Below are 20,707 nucleotides of genomic sequence, written 5' to 3' on the forward strand. Positions count from 1 at the left end.
TCATTTACATTTGGAATCAGACCGAATCATTAAGGACAAACGCGGTAGGTTTCTCATTATAGTAGGTAAACTTAATAATGTTCCTATCACCATGGTCAATGTCTACGCTCCCAATATTAACCAGGCCTCGTTCTTTGCTTCCTTAGACTCCAAAATCGCCCAGTGTAGGAAAGGTGACATCTTAATTGCAGGTGACTTTAACACCATTCTACACCATAGTCTGGATCGCTCCCACCCCCTCCCACTGTCCCAGTCCCATATCAGCGCCTGCAACTCCAGAGCCTTGCAGTCGCTGCTTAAAAATCACCTTCTATTTGACTCCTGGAGGGTTGTCGACCCCTTAATTAAGGATTACACGTTCTTTTCCCCAGTCCATAATCTTTACACTAGAATTGATATGATTATGGTCGGAAGGGATCTAACATCTAGAATCCAGAACTGCTGTATTTATCCAATTACGTGGTCCGATCACGCCCCGATTTCTCTGACTCTGACTGGGTTGGCTCGCACTCCTTCCCCCCCCCTCCTGGTCTCTTAACGACACCCTCCTCCAACAACCTGAAGTGTTACAGCAAACTACTCAGGCATTAACTGATTACTTCAATGAAAACCAAACCCCCGGTATATCCGATATGACCCTGTGGGAGGCACACAAAGCGGTCCTCCGGGGCCACTTCATCCAGACTGCTGCCAGGATCACTAAACAGCGTTCCCAAAAGATTCTAGAGTTAACTAATCAGCTCCACCAAATGGAGGAAGTTCATAAGTCCTCTCTAAACCCTGCTGATTTAGAAAAGGTACTTAAAATCAGAGGCGAACTTCATTTACTGTTGTCTCACAAGACTGAAATGTGCCTTAGACGTCTTAACCAGATTTACTACGAAAAAGGGGATAAAGCAGATAAACTACTAGCCAGAAAGTTGAGGGCTCGGATTTCTTCCAAAAATATCTTATCCATTCGCACCAAACAAGGGGCTCTGACCCATGATCCTGACCGCATTCTGGGTGAATTCGAGGAATTTTATAAATTACTGTACAACTCGGAAGTGACTCCCCCCTCATCACCGAGACTTGAAAGGGGAATTGACTCCCTCCTAGATAAATGTACCCTCCCGTCACTGAGTGGCACGACAGTGTCCCAATTAGGCTCAGAGATTACTATCGAAGAAATAGAGAATGCACTTAAAACTCAGAAACCGGGTAAGGCCCCTGGACCTGATGGGATGTCAATTACGTATTACAAGAAATTTAAGGGGACGCTTCTGCCCCACCTTTGCCGGCTCTTCAATGGTTTCCTAAGTGGTAATCCTCTATCACCCCGTGCCTTGGAGGCACGAATAGTTTTAATCCATAAACCTGGGAAAGATCCCAACTCCTGCGCTAGCTACCGCCCCATTTCCTTATTAAATAACGATATTAAGTTATTCGCCAAAATTCTAGCCTTAAGATTAAACCCAGTTCTCCCGCGCTTAATACACGCCGACCAGGTGGGCTTCATCCCAGGCCGACAAGCCAGAGACAACACACGAAGAACTATTAATTTGGTCCATCTTATTAACAAAACTAAAATGCCCTCCGTCCTTCTCTCGCTAGACGCAGAGAAGGCTTTTGATAAAATACTATGGCCCTTCATGTTTGCCTCTCTACGCAGATTCGGTCTGCGGGGAAGCCTACTTCAGGGTATTCAGGCACTTTACTCCAACCCCTCTGCTAGAGTTCGGGTCAATGGCAAGGACTCTCAACTCTTTCACATTAGCAACGGTACACGCCAGGGGTGTCCCTTGTCACCACTCATTTTTGCTATGACAATCGAACCTCTGGTGTGTATGGTTAGGGCCAACCCCGATATCAAAGGCATCTATGTTGGTGAGGAGGAATTCAAATTGTCATTATTCGCAGATAATGTTCTCTTAACTATCTCCTCTCCCAATATATCTATCCCTAATCTATTTAAAACCCTCTCATTATACTCTCACTACTCGGGATATCGTATTAATTACTCCAAATCGGAAGCCCTCCCACTGCACCTTGATGAGAATACCAGATCTCTCCTAGCTGCTAACTTTAACTTTTCTTGGCGCTCCAAGAAAATTAAGTACCTTGGCGTGTATATCACAAACTCCTACGACTCTCTATACTCTGAAAACTTCCCTGCCCTTTTTAAATGTATAGAGTCTGACCTTAGAGCTTGGGACAAACAGATTATAGCCTGGTTTGGACGGATAGTCTCAATTAAAATGAACATCCTTCCGAGGATCTTATATCTGATCCAAACAATCCCCGTGAGCATCCCCGCTGAGGCCTTATGTCGAATGCAGAAACTCTTCGTAAAATTTATATGGCCTGGTAAGCCCCCTAGAATCATGACCTCCACTCTGATACGTGACCCGTTGGCGGGAGGTAGAGGATTGCCGGATATCCGTAAATACTACCATGCAACTCACTTGAGTCAGGCTCTTGCATGGTTCTCCCCTGCCCCCCACCTGCCTTGGATTCGAATCGAGCTTCTAGCGGCCGGGGTCTCTTCTTTGGTTTCCCTCCTTTCGCCGACCAAGCTACTACGGTCATTGCAAACCTGTGTCCCTTCGACAAAACTCACTTGCGCCTTGTGGTTTTTCTGCATTCGACATTATGGCCTGTCCACTTTCCCATCTCCTATCACGTCCATCTGGGATAATAGGGATTTCCCCCCAGGCTCCACCTTGCGATCTCATTCGTGGCTTCATCTGAACCCACGTCCGGGACTCGTATTTGATTTTATAGAAGGATCCTCATGGCGTTCCCTACAATCTCTATGTGACAGATATGATATCTCCCAACCCGTATTTTATGAATATTTACAGCTCCGCTCTTTTTTAAGCTCCCTCCCCAAATCCCAGGTTATTCGCCAACTCACCCCCTTGGAGCGTCTCTGTATTTACTCTCCTATGTGGCAGGGTATTATTTCTATACTCTACGGCTTATTACGTTCCCTGAAGGCAGCAAGCATCCTCCCCCATGAGCGCAAGTGGGAGCAGGACCTAGGCCCTCCACCTGATGAAGATTCATGGGAAACCATTAGACAAAAAGTAGCCCAATCCTCAATTTCCTCTCTTGTGAAGGAAAATTCCTATAAAGTCTACACTAGATGGTATCGGGTCCCTGCAACAATGCATAAGATCTTTCCCGGGTCCTCCCCATTGTGTTGGCGTGGGTGTGGCCAGATTGGAGATTTTAAACACATTTGGTGGTCATGCCCCAAAATGCACACGTTCTGGTCTCAGGTGGAGGCTCTCTTAGGCTCTGTCTTTTGTTCACGGATAACTCTGTGCCCCTGGTCAGCCTTGCTGGGCCTACCCTTACCCAACCTAGATAGCCATGCGAATAGCCTAGTTCTCCAAATCTTACATGCGGCTCGATGTGTGGTAGCTAAAAATTGGAAAAACACCAATACCCCCCCTAGGAGCATGCTAATAGCAAAAATTTGGCATATCTCCACGATGGAGAAAATCACAGCCTCCTTACATGACAGATCGGACAAATATAGGAGGATATGGGAACCATGGTTCACCTATACTACGCCCCCCGCTACCGGGGTTTGATGGGATGTGCCACATTGTGATGCAGTTCTCTACGCCACACAGGTTCCAATAAACATAAGAGGTGTTACACAGGCCCCGGTTGTACAGATGGTATGGTTTGTAGCTGTCACGTATTCATCTAGTTCGCTTCTCTGACGTACCACCACTCTCCCATCCCCCTCCCCTTCCTCTCTTTCCCCCACTCTTTCTTTCTCTCTTCTTCTCAGAATCTTTCTTACTATTCTTCTTTTTGTTTGGTGTTTAAACATAAAAAAATTTGGTCGAGATATACATATATTTGGTATTGATGTAATACTCCCTTGTTTTTGTAATATTTGGTTGTTCCCTATGGGATAACTGGTATGTGATTAAGCATTGACTTGGAGCTGTCATCTCCTGTTTGTTTTGTATTTGCATACTCGACTTATCTCTAATAAAAATATTAAATAAAAAAAAAATTCGACAGGTAAATGGTCAAAATGGATTTAGGGTGACGCCATGCAGCCGCACTGATGGAAAAAATGGCGGCGGGCCGCCTGCCTTCGCGGCCAGGTTGTGAAGGCATGGGGCATACAAAGTTGCTGCGACCGCAGTGTAATTGGGGTCCAATAAAGGGTACAAAGTTTGGTACGTATGAAAGCAGATAACGCAGAGAAAATCACTTTCTCTATGGTATCTGTAAACATATAACCCTTTTGCCGTCGCCATGCTATTGTATGGCAACAGAAAATAATTCAGATGTACTAAAAATGTTAAGTGCACTTACATACTGTGATGTTAGTGCATTAGAATGCTTAATATTTGTAGACACTCCCTTACTAATATGTGTAAGCCTGAATCTTCAGTGATGGTCCCTGGGACCAGGGGGATGCTGGGAAGTGGGTGGTCCAGTGTGCAGTGTGTCTGGAGTTGGTGATGGTATAAAACAGCACAGGAGTGAACTCACATGTCTCTGTGTCCTTATGACTGGATTTACAAACATATGAACAAAACACATACTTCCCAACTTTTTAACAGGACAAAGCGGGACCTTGTCGCACGCCCGCCCGTAAATGGGGCATGGCCTATGTAAAAGGGGGCATGGCCTCGTGGCAGATCCGCGATCGTGAGTCATGTCCCCTTTTACCGTCACTGAGGGGACATGCCCAGCACTCTCCGAGCTGCTGGCATGTCCCTCTCCCTCTGTCATCTGTGAATAGACACTGTGCGCATGTGCACAGCTTCTATTCACCGCTGCTCTGCTAATCAGAGCAGCGAGTGACAGAGCCTCCCAACTGCCCCCCCCCCCCCCCCCCCCTTACCGTGGGACACTGTGGCCCACGGTTTGGACAACGGGACAGTTGGGAGTAGAGATGAGTGGGTTCGGTTCGCCGAGAACCGAACTCCACGTGTCAAACACACGTCCGAGCCCGGCTCAGTTATTCCCGCCTGACTCGGAAAACCCGAACGAGGCAAAACGTCATCATCCCGCTGTCAGATTCTCGCGAGATTCGGATTCCATATAAAGAGCCGCGCGTCGCCGACATTTTCACTCGGGCATTGTAGAGAGTACAGAGAGGACGTGGCTACGTTCTCTCAGTGTCAGTTCTCAGTATCAGTGCTCAGTATCAGTGCTTATTGCTGCTCAGTAATACTAGTACAGTGTCTCTCTTGTGCTGCATCTTACTGCTGTAGGGTGCTGTGGTAGTAGTGTCCTGTGACTGTGCATCGGTCATCATCATTCCAGTCACAGTGGTATCTGGGGGTGACAATTCCAGAGTGCTTTTGTGCTGCTCACTAATACTAGTACAGTGTCTTGTGCTGCATCGTGCTGCTCAGTGTCAGTTCTTAGTAGTATCATCAGTGCTCAGTTTCACTGCTCATTGTCTTGTGCTGCATTGTGGTGCTCAGTAATACTACATTACTAATACTAGTACAGTGTCTTGTGCTGCATCGTGCTGCTCAGTATTAGTGCTCAGTAGTATCATCAGTGCTCAGTATCACTGCTCATTGTCTTGTGGTGCTCAGTAATACTACATTACTAATACTAGTACAGTGTCTTGTGCTGCCCTGTATCAGTGCTCTGTAGTATCATCAGTGCTCAGTATCAGTGCTCAGTAGTATCATTAGTGCTCAGTATCACTGGTCAGTGCTCAGTGTCTTGTGCTGCATCTTTCTGCTGTAGGGTGCTGTGGTAGTGTCCTGTCACTGTGCATAGGTCATCATCATTCCAGTCACAGTGGTATCTGGTATCTATCTAGTGGTATCTAATTCCAGACATTACTGCCGTCTAATTCCAGATATATTACTGGCATATAATTCCACGCATTAAAAAATGGAGAACAAAAATTTGGAGGGTAAAATAGGGAAAGATCAAGATCCACTTCCACCTAGTGCTGAAGCTGCTGTCACTAGTCATGGCAGAGACGATGAAATGCCATCAACGTCGTCTGCCAAGGCCGATGCCCAATGTCATAGTAGAGAGCATGTAAAATCCAAAAAGCAAAAGTTCAGTAAAATGACCCAAACCAACCAGTCATTTCAGCCACAGTTGTGTGGCAGACCCTGTCGCTGAAAGGATTGGTTTGTTAAAGTGTGTATGTCCTGTTTATACAACATAAGGGTGGGTGGGAGGGCCCAAGGACAATTCCATCTTGCACCTCTTTTTTTCTTTAATTTATCTTTGCATCATGTGCTGTTTGGGGACTATTTTTTGAAGTGCCATCCTGTCTGACACTGCAGTGCCACTCCTAGATGGGCCAGGTGTTTGTGCCGCCCACTTGGGTCGCTAAGCTTAGTCATCCAGCGACCTCGGTGCAAATTTTAGGACTAAAAATAACATTGTGAGGTGTGAGGTGTTCAGAATAGACTGAAAATTAGTGGAAATTATGGTTATTGAGCTTAATAATACTATAAGATCAAAATTACCCCCAAATTCTATGATTTTAGCTGTTTTTGAGGTTCTTTAAAAAATCACCCGAATCCAAAACACATCCGAATCCATAACCCGAAAGGGTGGTTTTGCCAAAACGTGTCCGAATCCAAAACACGACCGCGGACCCGAATCCAAAACCAAAACACAAAACACGAAAAATGCCTGCTGCACATCTCTAGTTGGGAGGTATGCACTTATTTGGCATATAGTCTTTCCACATATTGGCAGGACTATCTGCCAGTATGTGTACAAACCTGCGGCGGCTGCTGGGGTCTGTCTGCACATGCGAGACCTTGTGATGTTTGCGACATGTGCAGTGCGGCTGCACAGGCGGTAAGGGTGATGCGCTGTGGGTCTTGCACATGCACAGATCACCAGAGGGGGAATGTTTTCACTCCCCCACTTCAGCAGCTAAGATCGCTTCCTAGTTTGTCTCAATAAGAGTTAAAGCAGTTAGAGCTAGTATAATGGCACGATTTGAAATATATGCCAATAAGTTCCAGTGAGTTTATAGCCATTAATTTATTTATGTAATATTTTACTTATTATTTTTGTATAGTTATTGAAACTGAATTTTTGTGTTCCATTTGACCACCACGCTGTTATTATTACAATATTTAAATTCACAATACAGGTTTCTAAAACAAAATACGTTCCACTTCCCACAATAATCTGCAAGGAGCTTAATGTTTAATTCTGAAGGCCATTTTGTGCATAACTCAGTTTTAGGAATTTAACGCTGTTAATCAGTAATCTTAACAGCTACTTAAATATTTCCAGTGGTCTACATACGTGGTGTCACATTCAAGAGTTGGAGCTGCATGCAAAGACAACTTATGACAATGGGCATAGGGGGTCATTCCGAGCTGATCGCTCGCTGCCGATTTTCGCAGCGCAGCAATCAGGTAAAAAAATGGCAAAACTGCGCATGCATATATGCCGCAATGCGCACGCGTGTCGTACGGGCACAAAGAGCATGTGACATCACGCAGCCACTGCGACCCGCCCCCCGCAAGGTCCAGCCATGCCTACGTTGGCCGGACCGGGCCCACAAAACGCCATGCCGCCCCCTCCCGCCCAGCGACCGCCTCTGCCTGTTAATCAGGCAGAGGCGATCGCTAGGCAATGACATCATGTCAGCCATGTGCCAACACACTGCGGCCTGGGTGCATGCGCAGTTCTGACCTGATCGCTGCGCTGCGATAAACTGCAGCGAGCGATCAGGTCAGAATGATCCCCCTAATTCAGAGTTGATCACAGCAGCAAATATGTTAGCAGCTGGGCAAGACCATGAGGGTCATTCCGACCCGATCGCACGCTGCAGTTGCTCGCAGCGCAGCGATTGGGACGGAACTGCGCATGCGCCGGTGCCACAGTGCGCAGGCGCATGCCAGATGGTCGAACCTCTGCCTGATTGACAGGCAGAGGCGTTCGCTGGGTGGGAGGGGGCGGCACGTGGTGTTTAGCTGCCGTTTTCGGGGCGCAGTCCGGCCAATGCAGGCGTGGTCGGTCCGTGCAGGGGGCGGGCCGCAGCAGCTGCGTGATATCACGCGCACCCACTGCGACCCAGGGCAGCGATGAGTAATACTCTTCAAGTACAAAAGCATTGCCGCTGTGCGATGCTTTTGTACTTGTGCGGGGGGGAAGGGGGCGCAGACTGACATGCGGGGCGGACTAGCCCTGTGCTGGGCGTCCCCCCGCATGTCTGGGAAGATGATCGTAGCTTTGCTAAATTAGCACATCTACGATCAGGTCTGAATTAGGCCCATGGTGCGATATGTGCTATCTTTTCTTACGATTTTGACTATACAGTATAGGCACAATCGTAAGATTCCATTGCATCGTGTGTATGCACCTTTAGTGCTGGCAGGTTAGTGATGGAATGTTATTTTCCAAGTTTTCCAAGCAGCTGTACTGTAATTTAATGAATAAAATGGTAGGAGAACAGCCCTGTCTGATGCCTGTACACCAATATCACCAGCGGTAAAATGAGCGACTTGCTAGATTGTGCCTGCATGCAGGCCAATCTAGCACCGGTGATAGCGACGCGCGGGACCGTGCATCGCTATCGCTGTGGGGCATACACATGGAGAGATCTGTGATTAACTATTAAGCAATCTAATCAGATTGCTTAGAATTTAAGCACGGATCTCTCCATGTGTACCCCCCTTAATTCAGAGATAGAAGCAGCTGTATGCGCTACTGTGCCCGTTGTCCGAGATGTGGGTGCGATCATATGCAAATGCTAGATTCAGCCTTCCACTTGTGTACTAGTGTGTGCATGAAAGCACCAGCCCTGAGACTACTCCCCTGTACGCAGTAGCACTATCAGTGGCTCTGGACAGTCCACCATCGACGCACAATTGCGTTCACCATTGACACTTGCACCAGTCTATGACACACACCGTGTACCCGACTGAACATGACCTCTGTCACAGCGGCTATGGGTCTGAGAATGCAGTCCGCTTGCAGTGACACATCCGCAGCACTCCCGTTACACACCCATGTGGCGGATACTTTGTATTCCATTTAGGACACCTACCATACACTGCCCAGGAATGCCCTTTGTTTGGCTTCACCATTTTTGAATCCAGCGGTTCAGTATGCAACAAGGCATTTGAGCATACACTCAGGGTAACGCATGCACCATAGGGATATTCACAATCTTTTGTGCATGCATAGTAGCAAATAATCACTAAACTGTGCAATCATCAGCATTGTGTGCACTTAGTGTCCACCCCTGAATCAGATTTTTGGCAGCTTACTGTAGTAATCCTAATAACTACAACACCTCAGAGTTAATAATGTGTGTGGTTGGAAGATGCGCAGAATAATATCCACACTACGGGGCTGATTCAGAGGTGGGCACAAACCACTCACAATACAGATATTTGTTCAGCTGAGCAATTACTTGCTACTGCGCATGCCAAGCATGTGTTACCCTGAGTGCATGCACAAATGCATTGTTACATATGGAGCTGCTGGCATCAGTATTGAGAAGGCAAAGTGATGGGTGTGACAAAGTGATGCAGCAGCTCCTAATAAAGGGCCTAATTCAGGTTTGATCACTATTTTAAGAAAACGTGAATTGAGCAGTTATCGAATGACTGTGCAAGTGTTGCATTCGGAATTAACGACTGAAAGTGTGAACGGATCCTAATAGCCACTCAGCCGCTGTTTGACTGACAGGAAGCAAGCGTTTCTGGGCGGAAGCCTGACGCTTTCTGGGTGGGTTTGGAAAAAACGCAGGCGTGCCGAGGCGTTTTAGGGGAAGGCATCTGACGTCAGCGCTGACCACTTCCAGCCCATTTCAATGTATGTGATTTTTCACTGACGATCCCTACAACTGTGTGCATTACCCCACAAACATATTCTGCTGTGTAGACACTAAACTGGTCCCTACCCATGACCTTTTCATCTCCAATTCCCTGCACCTCCTAGCCATCACTGAAACCTGGTTAACACAATCTGGCACAGTTTCTCCCACTGCTCTCCCTGCTGGGAGTCTCGCGTTCTCACACACACACACCCCCGACCTGGGGGTCGCCACGGGGGATGTGTTCGGTGTCAGACTGGGGCAAGAAGGGCCCACCGGGGTAATGCAGTGGTAGGGGCCCATGCTTAAGGGTGTGGCCAGGCAATAGTGGAGGTGTGGCTAACCACAACAGAGGCCCCGCTAACTGTAAAAGAGTGCATGGGCTGGGCCCATAGTCCTGTACAGTATAAGGTAACATATGTATAATGTATAATTAAAGTGCACTAGGATACATTTTGGAACCTAATCCCTAGAGGAGGAGGTGAGCCCACAGGCAGTGGGGCCCACCGGTGGTTTCCTCTGTGGGCCAGTCTGACCCTGGATGTGTTGGGCTCCTACTAGAAGTGGATTTGCCCAGTGGACTTGCCCATCATAAAGTCAATCTGGTTTGGGTGGTCCACCTCCCTAATTATCCAATGGAGCTAAATGATACTGAGCATATATATATTTTTTGTCAATACCCACATTAAATGCTCTATCTAGCTGCGTCCCATAGCCCCTATCAGCCTAGACATCGGATTCTTGCCGTTTTTTACTCATGTTAATACAACTTCAGCCTATTCTATTGCTGGTTAATGGCTATCATGGTTCATTGTAGTACAGTAAGCAGCACAATTAGCCATGGATACCGCAGGTGGATTGCTACTTTAGGGCACAGTAGGACAAATTGATTTAAGATATGGGAGTAGGAGCAACTTGTGCCAGAATGCTGTAGGTCCCCGTCCCAGCATACATTTTTTAATCACCATGGTAAAAGGCTTTCTCAAGGTGTGTGCATAGCCACTTCTGTAGTTTTGAAATAAAATGGTATAAATATAGGGGCAACAGAAAATAATATAGGAGTAGGTAAAATGTGGACCCAACTAAAGAGGCACATAATAGTTAACAACAACAACAAATACAACAAAGACACGCACCATTTGGGTTCCTATGAAATGAATCTTTCAGCAAGAAATTTCCTTTGCAGCTGTAAAATATTATAACCTTACCAGTGAAATAAATGGAATGCAGACGAAATCAGCTTTATGAGATTGGAATGTGATCGCAGTGTATGAATGGGAATTTATACAGAAAGAAATTCGTAACTCAACAAGATTACTCTGTATTGTGACATTAAAGTTAACATGTTTCTTGCAGTACAGATAGCAGCTCTTGCAACTTTAAAATCTTGTAACTGGTGGTTTTTAACAGAAAATGCAATAACTCCACTCAAATCCCTTGCAAAAATGTTTGTATTCATCTATTTAATCAAAACATAATCTTATCTTCATCTCAGTGCTAATTTTTAAGAGCACAGTGCAGTATGTGGGTATTTAGAGTAAATAATAAACCCCTTTACCAGCAGACAATTCACAAAAATACAAATACATATACTACTAACACAGAGAGACTGACATTTTGCTAATGGTGGGAAAAGCGACCCCATTATGAATAAACACAAGTTAAAAAAAATCAATATAGGGTATTATTGGAGACGAACAGGAACAAAGGGGTAAATTTACTAAGGTGGGAGGTTTTTTTAGAACTTGTGATGTTTCCCATAGCAACCAATCAGATTCTACTTAACATTTATCAAGCTGCTTCTAGAAGATAATAGATAGAATCTGATTTGTTGCTATAGGCAACATCAGTTCTAAAAAAAAACCCACCTTAGTAAATTTACCCCAAAGTTGGGATTGATCCACACAAATCTACATATCCATATAAAGTGCGAGAAAAAAGGAAAATTACCCAAAGGTAATTCTCTCTGGGCGCTAATATGGGAGGTTCAACACAGCAGCTAAATGAAGAAGTTGGTCAGACCTCGTAGACAAACAGCAAGCAAATGGAAAAATAGCGCTAAATGGTCATAGATGAGATAAGCAAGTCAATATTAAACATATTTAATTTAACATGTAAAACAATAAGACATCCATATGAATATAGATAAAATGAATTAAGAAACCCTTAAAAAGGGTAAAAAGCATTACTCCCAATCACATAAAGAGGATGATAGGACCTGTTCCTAGAATACAGTCCCCTTCTAGGTCCAGATGGACCAAATTTGTAATCAAACGTAGGCAATAATTACCACAGATGTACCCAAGGTTTGTTAAGCGGCTTAGCACTCCATTTAAAGTGCATGGTTTTAGTGAATAGGACAGCTTATTGACAAAAAAATGTTACATTGTGATTTGCATGTACAGTATAAAGATATGATTTTCAGCATAGAATGCTTGGAAGGAAGTACAGGTGCCCCACTGAAAGTAAAGCAGGCCGCTGTCTGATCTCCACCATCACCTAGAACATAATACTAGTCTAAAAGCTCTGCAGCCCAGCACTAATATGACAAGTCTCCAAAATGCACTTACTCCACCTCAGGATGCACTACAAGTTGAGTATCCGATATCTAAATATTCCGAAATACGGAATATTCCGAAAATTTAATTTTTGGAGTGAGACTGAAATAGTGAAACCTTGGTTTACTGATGGTTCAATGTACACAAACTTTGTTTAATACAAAAAAATATTCAAATATTGTATTAAATGACCTTCAGGCTGTGTGTATAAGGTGTATATGAAACATAAATGAATTGCGTGTATATACACAAACTTTGTTTAATGCACCAAGTTATTAAAACTATTGGCTAGAAATACCTTCAGGCTGTGTGTATAAGGTATATATGAAACATAAATGAATTGTGTGCTTAGACTTGGGTCCCATCGCCATGATATCTCAGTATGGTAAGCAATTATTCCAAAATACGGAAAAATCCGATATCCAAAATACTTCTGGTCCCAAGCATTTTGGATAAGGGATACTCAACCTGTATTAAATATTTTATCCAGCAACACAAATTGTATGTGGCCTCAATAACTTAAGAAGATAAAAGTATTTGGACCTTTACAGATGCAGCTATCTTGACTAGTTTATATATTCCAAGTTGTTCGCTCCCTAGCAGTTTTTAGCAGCTGTGCAAAAGCTATGCCGCCTCCCACTGGGAGTGTATTTTAGCTTGGCAGAAGTGCGAACGAAAGGATCGCAGAGCGGCTACAAAATAATTTTGTGCAGTTTCAGAGTAGCTTCAGACCTACTCAGCGCTTGCGATCACTTCAGACTATTCAGTTCTTGTTTTGACGTCACAAACACGCCCTGCGTTCGCCCAGCCACGCCTGCGTTTTTCCTGTCATGCCTGCATTTTTTCGAACACTCCCTGAAAACGGTCAGTTGACACCCAGAAATGCCCCCTTCCTGTCAATCACTCTGCGGCCAGCAGTATGACTGAAAAGCTTCGCTAGACCTTGTGTGAAAATACATTGTTCGTTGTAATAGTATGATGCACGTGCGCATTGCGCTGCATATGCATGCGCAGAAGTGCCTTTTTTTTGCCTGATCGCTGCGCAGCAAACGAAAGCAGCTAGCGATCAACTCGGAATGACCCCCTATCTGCGGAATGGTATTTCCTCTGACGGGATTGATTCTGATTTGGGAATAAAGTAAGAAAAAAACATGTAACTACAGTATGTACCTGAGCAAACCACGTGCAATGCAGCTGGCAGATTTGAAAACATGAAGTACTAGTTTAAGAAAAAATTAGCAAAATTCCAGTTTTCAAGGGCACAAATATATTCAGTGAAAAATGTGTCCAAATGTGTAAATAAATAAATGTGTCAAATAACAATTGTCATAATAGCTATGATGCATGGAAATATAGAAAGAATATATAGAAATAATGAAATAAAAACAATCATGGTAACAAGAACCGCACTACCGCTTAGATGCATTTTTAAAGGTAAACATTTTGTACATAAAAATAAATTGGCTCTTTAATTCTTGCGGCTGTACTGAAAAGATATCTGCAATTGCCACAATTACATTTAGTTCACTGAATATGTCAAAGAACACTGGTAAGTAAAAAAAAATCTTTATCAGCTTAATTTTTTTTTTAAAGTTTTAAATATATTGACAACTCTGATAAGGGGCAGATGTATTAAGCCTGGAGAGGTCATAAAGCAGTGAGAAGTGCAAGGTGATAACGCATCAGCCAATCAGCTCCAATATGTAAATTAACAGTTAGGAGCTGATTGGCTGGTGCATTATCACCTTGCACTTATCACTGCTTTATCACCTCTCCAGGCTTAATACATCTGCCCCAGAGGTCCTAATTCAGTAAGTATCACTATTGTGATCCCCAGCACAGTTTCCCGATGGTCAGGAAACTGCACATGAGCAGGACCCATTCTACGATTGCCTCACAGTATTGATAGGTACAGGCAGAGACAGTCCTAGGCATAGGCAAACTAGGCAAATGCCTAGGGCATTTGGTATGCCTAGGGGCAGTGGCGGAACTAGCGAGCGGTGGGCCCAGGTGCGACAAAATGCTTTGGCCCCCCCATCCCATCCAAGTCCACCCCCTCACCCCTGGAGAGGATCTGGTGAGGGGGACCTGCTCAGGGTCAGAGAAATGGATACCTAGCAACAGTGCCGTAACTAGACATGTTAGCACTGTGTGCAAGAAACGGCATCGGAGCCCCACCCCTGCATGCAAAACAGGGGCAGCGCGCCGTAGGCGCGCGCAAAAATACATAGTGGTGTGGCTTCGTGGGGAAGGGGTGTGGCCACAAAATAATACCAATTCATAAAACGGTGCACAGTAGTCTCCATTATTCAAATTACGCCGCACAGTAGCACCACTACACCAGGTAGAGACCCTTTTACACCTTACGGTGGACAGATTCCTCTTTTTACACATAACGGCAGACAGCGACCCCTTTTTACACATTACGGCAGACAGCGTCCCCCTTTTTACACATAACGGCAGACAGCGTGCCCTTGTTACACATAGCGACAGACAGCGTACACTTTTTACACATAACGGCAGCCAGCCTGCCCTTGTTAAACATAACGGTAGACAGCGTACACTTTTTTAACATACCGGCAGACAGCGTGCCCTTTTTACACATAATGGCAGACAGCGTCCCCTTTTTACACATTATGGCAGACAGCGTGCCCTTGTTACACATTACGGCAGACAGTGTCCCCCTTTTTACACATTACGGCAGGCAGATTCCCCCTTTTTACACATTACGGCAGGCAGATTCCCCCTTTTTACACATTACGTCAGGCAGATTCCCCCTTTTTACACATTGCGGCAAGCAGATTCCCCATTTTTACACATTGCGGCAGGCAGATTCCCCCTTTTTACGCATTGCGGCAGACAGTCCCCCTTTTTGCACATGGAAATAAAGAAAGACAGAAAGAAAGACAGAAAGAAAGTAAGAAAGAAAGAAAGAAAGAAAGAAAGAAAGAAAGAAAGAAAGAAAGAAAGAAAGAAAGAAAGAAAGAAAGAAAGAAATAATTATACTTACCCTCTCCGCTGGCTCAGGCTCCTCGGTGCAGCTTCTGATCACGATTCCCGGGCAGGAGAGAAGGTGGAGGAGGGAGCCGCAGCAGCGCTGTGTTATTGGTGGAGGCACTGCTGCTGTCCCTCTGCTTCACTATAGGCTGTTCTCGGAAGACAGCCTATAGTGAAGCAGAGGGACAGTAGCAGCAGCGCCTCAACCAGTAGCAAAGCGGTGCTGCGGCTCCCTCCTCCACCTCCCTCCTCCTCCTTCTACCCCCGTACTGCTGCACTCCTCTCCTCTCTGTCCGGGCGGCTGTGTGCTGCGGGCAGCGATTGCCCGCAGCATACAGTGACATGTAATGAGTCAGTTTGACTCATTACATGCTTTGGGCCCCTGGACAGAGGCGGGCCCCAGTGCAATGCACTGGTTGCACTGGCGGTAGTTCCGCCTCTGCCTAGGGGCATCAGCAGCTTCTGCTGATTAAAATGATATGCAGCATGCCTATGGGGGGTAATTCCAAGTTGATCGCAGCAGGATTTTTTTTTAGCAGTTGGGCAAAACCATGTGCACTGCAGGGGGGGCAGATATAACATTTGCAGAGAGAGTTTGATTTGGTTGGGTTATTTTGTTTCTGTACAGGGTAAATACTGGCTGCTTTATTTTTACACTGCAATTTAGATTGCAGATTGAACTTACCACACGCAAATCTAACTCTCTCTGCACATGTTATATCTGCCCCCCCTGCAGTGCACATGGTTTTGCCCAACTGCTAACAAAGTTCCTGCTGCGATCAACTCAGAATTACCCCCTATATTCTGTGTGTAGCATTTCATATGCAGACACAGCCACAGTCTCACAGCATATAGGCATGCTGTATATCATTTTAATCAGCAGAAGCTGATTGTGCATCCTAGCCACATAGCAATGCAAATATGAGGACACATCTGTATCCAAGCAGACGCAGAGATCACAGTGTTAGCGGCCATGTGAGTGCTGTGTGCGAGTGGGTTGGTTGTGCATTAATGTTCGGTATATGTGTAAGCATTAATAAAGGTTATCATAATGTGTAAGGCGCATTATTTTCTAAAGACATTAATAATGTGTGTCATATGTGTAAGGGGCATTACTGTGCGGTATTATGTGTATAAAGGCATTACTAATGTGTGGCATTATGTGTATAAGGTGCTCTGTGTGGCGTAATGTATAGAAAGGGCACTACTGTGTGGTCTAAGGTGAATAAAGAGCAATATGGTGTGGTGCAATGTGAATAAGGGGCACTACTGTGAGGAGTAATGTATATAAGGTAAAGTGGTACTACTGTGCGTTGTTACGTGAATTAGGGACACTATCACATGATAAAATGTGAATAAAGTTGCACTACTGTGTGGTGTAATTTGAATTAGGAGTACTATTGTGTGGCCATGCCCCTTGCCAGCAAAAACACACCCCTTTTTGGGCTGTGTGCTGAATGTGCGCACTGTTCCTATTTAAAATATAGGGGGTAGGAACACCAAATGCTATGGGTAAGGGATGATGATGCTGGGAAAGGGGTGAACTGTCAGAGGCAGAATTAGCGGTGGTGCTAGGGGGCACCAGTCAAAATCTTGCCTAGGGTATCATATTGGTTAGGTCCGGCTCTGGGTAGAGGTGTTCAGGGGGGAGGGATGGGGGTGGGGGAGGCCAGCATTGCTGGTAATGGGAGAGTCTCACCCCCATTTTCCGGGAGTGGTGAGACCGAGGACAGCGTCGCGAGAACCAGTTTCCTTGGCCTTGCAAACCGCCCTGTAACAGCAAGCCTGAGTCTTACTCAGCTTGCAGTCACATATGAACTGATGGCCGCAATTTTCATCCTGGAATGCAATCGCATTGCTTACAATATTGCTATAGCAAATGCTATGCACTTCCTCCTGCATTTGCATTAGTAAGGATTGCATTTGCAAATCTGCTGCGAGCTGCTTTGCAAATGCAATACTTACTGAATTAGGCCCAGGGATAACTATGCTCAAATGCATTATTTTAATTGTCATTGAATGTAATTTGTTTGTGCTACAATACCCTCATTGTACAATATTGCATTATATGTCAGAGCTTCATAAAGGCTAATAATAATATACAAATTCATTAAAGTTTGTAGTATGTATTTGTTAGCACTAAAATTTCTTCTGTTTGTTGAAATTAGCTAAAAATACTACTACCACGATATGTCACTTTACATACATCTAACATTCCTCTAAAAATCACCTGTATGTTTACCTGCATATCACACATTAGGGGGGGATAATTATCAATGTATTTATTTATTATTCTTAAAATTATGTAGAAACTGCAGCTTTCTGCATAATTTTATGTATTCCTGCTATGTACTAATAGCCTAATGCAGAAGATTTAACATAAATATCCTACAGAAGGCTAATTTGCACTACAGATTACAGTCCCCATTATTTTCAGTGATCCCTGATGTACCAAACTGTAGGCCATGTTAGTTTATACCATCTTCAGATGGTGTAAACTGCTTTAAGCCTATGGAGGCATAGCAGCAGGAGAGGAATCTTCTGATCCCCCTCCTATGGCTTCCGTCCATAGACGGCTCCGAATCCAGAAACTGACATTGTGTGCACAGTGCAAGATTCCCCTGGAGGGGTCTTTTGCAATCATGAAAAGTCCTACAAAATGACGGGGAAGTAACTCATAGGGAGAGCGGTTATTGCTACTGCTGTCCCTGTGGGTTTCACTTAGTACATAGTGGGGATATTTTCATTAAGAATTAGAATATCCCCTATGAAACAGATTGCTAAAGGGGGGTACACACGGAGAGATCCGTGCTTAAAATCTAAGCAATCTTGCTAGATTGCTTAGATTTTAAGCACGGATCTGCCGTGTGTATGCCCTCCAGCGATAGCGATGCGCGGCCCCGCGCATCGCTATCGCCGATGCTAGATTGAGCTGCATGCAGGCTCAATCTAGCGGGTCACTCACTTCACCGTTGTGTGAAGTGAGCGGCCCCCCGTCGGCTTTCCCCCTCGCTCAGCACATCGCGCTGTGCTGAGCGGGGTGAGAGATGTGTGCTGAGCGGTCTGTGTTAAGATCGCTCAGCACACATCTCTCCTGTGAGTACCCCCCTTAACACTTGCAGCAGTGCTGCAAATATTAATACATAGACCCCTAAAGGGGGGTACTCACGGGAGAGATGTGTGCTGAGCGATCTTAACACAGACCGCTCAGCACACATCTCTCACCCCGCTCAGCACAGCGCGATGTGCTGAGCGAGGGGGAAAGCCGACGGGGGGCCGCTCACTTCACACAACGGTGAAGTGAGTGACCCGCTAGATTGAGCCTGCATGCAGCTCAATCTAGCATCGGCGATAGCGATGCGCGGGGCCGCGCATCGCTATCGCTGGAGGGCATACACACGGCAGATCCGTGCTTAAAATCTAAGCAATCTAGCAAGATTGCTTAGATTTTAAGCACGGATCTCTCCGTGTGTACCCCCCTTTAGACACTAATAATGACACACTTCAAATTTTTTGCATGAGATTTGTGTCTACAGCAATGTTATCCATGCAACGCTTGTGATAAACTTATCACACTGCACTAGCAGACATCTAACGTTTCAAAGATGGCTTGAATGAAAGAGATGAGGTCACTGATGATGAATGACAATAAGTGGGTATTATTACACTACGGAGCAAAGGCTACATTCATCACTGAGCTCATGCTATGATATGAATGTATACTAAAATACTTTGAAGTGCAACCTTAAATATAGGAACATGAAATATATTTAAAACAAAATAAACACAAATGTCATTTTCAACTGTACAATTATCACAGCTGTTTTTAGTGTTACAGATACATGATGTCCTGACGATTTCATGTATATACTGTATATCATAGCTCCAGATGCTGGATTCCAAACCATATAATCATGTAAGTACACTGTATTATTAATTGTACGTAACTGTCCTTTGACACTGACCAATTTTTCTCTTATATCATTGAAGAAACTCATAACTCGTATTGTTTCTCACAATTCATATTATTGCAATAGAATACTTTCCATAAATGATGAGAGATATGGCAACATCACTATTTATTTAAATAATGTAAGATCTTTCCATATAAAAGCTTAAACCAATAGTTATATCACAATAGTTATATCCTGTCATCTACAGATTGCATGATACCAAATCTATGCATATAATGACACAAATAAATCATTCATGTACAATCTTATATAGGACATTAACTTACATAATCACTTATGCACATTCATTGGTCCAAAGGTCTTGTATTAAATGAATGTTCAATACCAAGGGGCTATGTGCCTTTCCCCTCCAGGGCTGCTTTTATGTGTGGGAATTTTAGGACAATGAGTCCAGTTTCTTTTCAATAAACTTAACTGAAAGAACCTGAGCCATTCCTAGCTTACTTTAAATTCACAAGCTGATCTGAAAGCTAAAGCAGAGACACAATGGCTTATTCTGCTGCCTACAAAACCTCTACAGGTAGATAAAACAATGACAACATGCTAGCTAAATGTTAAAAAAAGAAGTGAGACAAAGAACCTTGTGTAGAATTAATAATGCTGTATAATATCCAGAAAACTACACTGTAGCTTCCCAACAATGTCACCAATAAGCTTATAACAAGTACATTCCATTCTTTCCCATGTAGCGGTTTTATTAAAACACAGAGGAAATAAAAGGTTAAGGATCCACCTGTTCTAAGCACAAGTGTAACAGGTTCAACACGATCATGTTACTTACTTTTAACGGAGGCTTTTTTCCTTTCCTGGTTATTTACAGTTCTTCAGCGTGAACTTATTAAAAATATATATATATATATTTTATCTAAAAAAAATATTTTGTATCATTCTTAAACCATTCAACTGCTTTGTCCGAAAGCAAAGTCTGGAAAGTGTCTGTAGATGCATTGGTGCCTTCCCTACAGTGGCCAGAATACCCCCTGAAAGCCTCTGCCTCTGGTATGCAAGAATGAGTCTGCTAGCTCACAGTATTGTCTGTCAAACCAAGCACAGGCTATTCAGTTACCCTGGAGTTCTCATGTGGAATCAAGCAAACAAAAGTCTTCTCTTCACTCTCACTCTCCTCATCCTCTACCTACGTGAGCTGGTACAGCTGTACAGGGAAGCCTGAACTACATGAAGCTGTTTGTGGTATGCCACAGTTTTAAACATTAACTAAGTAGTAGAATTCATGTTAATAAATAACATCTTGTGCACTTATCTGGCTTATAAAGTGAATATTAAGGAGAAATTATTATTTATACTAGGACATTAAGACAGTTTGTCAGTAAAATACTCCAATGAAACATAATTTCTTTATAATGTATCAAATCTAATACTTTGAACAA

General features: G+C 44.2%; 1 protein-coding gene across 2 annotated transcripts in view; it reads right to left on the bottom strand.

Annotated features, from left to right (window-relative positions):
• The window catches only part of VEPH1 (ventricular zone expressed PH domain containing 1), a 988,289-nt gene extending 967,989 nt beyond the window's left edge, over positions 1–20,300 (bottom strand). For both annotated transcript variants that reach the window (XM_063916128.1, XM_063916129.1), the window contains exon 1: positions 20,101–20,300. The gene's annotated coding sequence lies outside the window, so the exon portion shown is untranslated. The remainder of the gene's footprint in view (positions 1–20,100) is intronic.
• Positions 20,301–20,707: the final 407 nt, after the last annotated feature.

This window comes from Pseudophryne corroboree, chromosome 4 (assembly GCF_028390025.1).
Source record: "Pseudophryne corroboree isolate aPseCor3 chromosome 4, aPseCor3.hap2, whole genome shotgun sequence".
NCBI classification, from domain to species: Eukaryota; Metazoa; Chordata; class Amphibia; order Anura; family Myobatrachidae; genus Pseudophryne; species Pseudophryne corroboree.